Source organism: Cucurbita moschata, unplaced genomic scaffold, assembly GCF_002738365.1.
Source record: "Cucurbita moschata cultivar Rifu unplaced genomic scaffold, Cmos_1.0 Cmo_Scf00012, whole genome shotgun sequence".
In the NCBI taxonomy this organism is placed as follows: Eukaryota; Viridiplantae; Streptophyta; class Magnoliopsida; order Cucurbitales; family Cucurbitaceae; genus Cucurbita; species Cucurbita moschata.
Window position 1 is genome coordinate 1,096,638 of NW_019268528.1, and position 3,349 is coordinate 1,099,986.

Below are 3,349 nucleotides of genomic sequence, written 5' to 3' on the forward strand. Positions count from 1 at the left end.
TTGTACTAGCTGAATTTTACAGCTAGTGACTGAATTTTTCACGGCTTGCAAAAGAAAATGATTTTCTTTTTTTTTTTTTTACCTTCCGGTGCAAATTAGGGTATTTTTTTTTTTTAAACTAAATTTATAAACAATATTCTCATATTAAAAAAAATTTAATCCATATTTTCAAAAATTAAGATCACACTAAAAATCATACAAATTAGGTTAGATTTTTTTCAATTTGAGTCGAGTTGAATTTTTAGATAACTGATAATTTGGGGTCTGCTCACGAGTTGACACAGAGAATCATTATTTAAAATTTAAGAAAATCATTATCTAAATAAATTTGTTAAGAAGCTAAAAAATAATTTTAAAAAATAAAAGTTATAAGCTATAAAGTTACCGAGCATTATTTATTTATTGGTTTATTTGCGACCTTTTATGGTACATAGAAAGGATTCGATTTGTTCATTAATAATTTAGAGCGAAGACATTTGTTAGAAACCGTTGCCAAATAGAGACTAAGTTAATTGTATCTTCTCCGTTCAACCTCACCTTTTGTCCGTGATATAATACTTTTGATAATGAAATTAATAAATAAATACATTTTTTTTATCATATTGTGCATTTTTCAATTTCATTGAATTTAGCCGTAAATTTAGATCTTATCATAATTTCTATCTCTAGTTAAACTTTTATCTTGCTCGTTGGTTTTTACGAGAACTAAATAAAATCTTCAAAAATTCAGATATTTCAAAACATAAAATTAAAATAGGAACATAATGGGTCGAACACAATCCAGTTTCTTGTCGAAAATCACGTACTTTATCCTAATAAAAATATACAAGAGGCGAGGATGGGGAAAGCTTTCTCATCCCCTCCAACTACAAAGAGGAACGTGCTGTGTTAAAAGTTAAGAGATGTTAATTAAGTTGCATGTTGAAATTTGGATTTAGCATCGACATTTCCCTGCATCCCCTATGACATTGTCATTTTACTTATTTCTCACTTCTTAAGAGTATCTTCACAGACCATCACGAGTCATTCCAACATGTTTTATTCTCACTCACATGTCTCCTAGGAAAATTCCTAAAATGTCACATAAAATTGCTTCCAGTAAAACACGTCTCGTGAGATCCCACATCGGTTAGAGAGGAGAACGAAGCATTTTTTATAACGGTGTGGAAACTTATCCCTAGCAAACTCGTTTTAAAAACCTGGAGAAAAACCCCAAAGATAACAACTAGCGGTGAGCTTGGGCTGTTACATGTTTAACTATTGAGTTCTTATGATTGAGCCACAAAAAAAAAAAAAAAATGCATATGGTTGGTATAGATAGTAACTTTCATGAGTGTGTCATAGTTGACAATGAGTGAAACATGCGTCTCCTCCATTGATACTCATCTCGAACCACAACACTTTTTTTTGTTTAAGAAAAAAAATAATTTTTTCCATATATATATATATATTAAATTAAAGTAAATATTATCTATAAAAAGTTGGAATGAAATATGAAATTATTTAGGATATTAAATTTTAGATTTAAAAAAATATTGCATCGAGAATATACTAAAAAAATTGAAGAAAATAATATAAAAATAACATAAAAATAACAAAAAAAAAAAAAAAAAAAAAACCCCAAAATTGTTGCGGCTTTTCCGTAAGGCGTCTCTTCATGCTTCAATCTGTCCTCCATTAACCGTATTTATTTATTGATAAAAGTTTAATCTAAATAAATTAAATTCTTTTTGCCACTTTCCATATAAAAAAATTTAATCCCAAGAGGTTATTTATGTGAAAAAAGGAGAAAAAAAATTAATTTTTAAATTTTTTAATATAAATAGTTACCGGAGATTATTTCAAGCATTTCTTAATTATAATTTCAGATTTTCAGATCATTCATATACTTCTATTTTATATCGATGTCACAAAAAATACTATTAAGATATTAATATTTTTAGAAATAAAATGACAAAAATCAAAACTAAGAATAATAATGAGTTGACTGTGGTCAAAGAACATAAAAATGGCCAGACAAAGGAATATTTGCTCATGACTTAACATTTCAAAAATCTTATTTCATTAGAAAAAAGAAAAAAAAAAAGAATTTCCTCCTCAATTTTCCAACCCGTTCAAACTAATCTACATCGATCCCTAATTAAACCGAGACGAGTTAAAGCTAAATCTAGCAAAGCTACGGAACATGGCTGTTACGACCCTCTTAATCTTATAAAACCGTCAGCTCCTTAAATAAATTCTCTTAAACTAGTTAGTTTTCCTACGTTCTCTCATGACAACTGAATTAATAGTGCTCGGTTTCTATTTACAGCTCGAGCCACCCTCTCAAACCTAAGAAGAAAGGTGGTGGGAAAGGACTAATGGTGTCTCAGTTTATGGCTTCTTGGTCCATGATAATCTTCTTGCATGCCTGGTAGCCATTGAGAATGTGGTTTTCTTGAGGCCTTGCTTGGGGCTCTATTCATCTTCATCAACAAATCTCCACCACTTTTCTTATACTCTTTGCTCGTCCCTTTCTCCAACAACCTAATCCCTTTAAAAAAAAAAAATACCTTTTTTAATCGTCTTACAACATAAAAATATCGTCTTTTTCACTTAAGAACACTCATTTACTCATTTCGTAATGATTTTGAACATAACAAAAGTGATTTTAACAATTTCAAAACGTAAAACGTGTTTTAAAAGATGACCCAGATGATAAAATTAGTCGAGGAATTAATTGGTACCTTGAGCTCGGGAGACGATGAGGAAAAGAAGAAGAACCGCCATTGAAGAGAGCTTCATTTGAACTGTATGAAGAAAGCTTGAGGTTTGGTGCAACAATGGTGATGAGAATGGAGGAAAAAGATTTGAACTTTGAGGCTTTGATTTGATATGTCTTTGTGTGAGGGTTAGAGAAAATATCTGAACTTTTTGACAAGCATTTGTTGATTCCTATATCTATATATATATATATATATATATATATATAAAAAGAGAGAAAAGAATGGGAATTTCAAGCTACTTTATTTCTGGTTTGTTTTGTCTGTTTTGTGAAGATGGGGAACACCGAAAAGACCAATCATTTTATATTGGAATAATATATATATATATATATATATATAATCTCGACTTAGTTGGAATGGAGAACAAAACATTTTTTATAAGGGTGTGAAAACCTCTTCCGAATAGATAGACGCGTTTTAAGATCGTGAGGCTGACAACAATACATAACGGGCCAAATTAGATAATATGTACTGGTCGTGAGCTTGGACTGTTACAATAAATAAATAAATAAATATATATATATATATATATATATATATATATATATATATATATATATATATATATATATATATATATATAT

General features: G+C 29.1%; 1 long non-coding RNA gene across 1 annotated transcript; it reads right to left on the reverse strand.

Annotated features, from left to right (window-relative positions):
• Window positions 1–2,039: 2,039 nt before the first annotated feature.
• LOC111450681 lies at window positions 2,040–2,935 on the reverse strand. The gene is made up of 2 exons (XR_002711860.1): window positions 2,727–2,935; window positions 2,040–2,533 (listed from the first exon to the last, which is right to left on the reverse strand). It is a non-coding gene; the product is annotated as an uncharacterized LOC111450681 (long non-coding RNA).
• Between the last annotated feature and the right edge of the window lie 414 nt (window positions 2,936–3,349).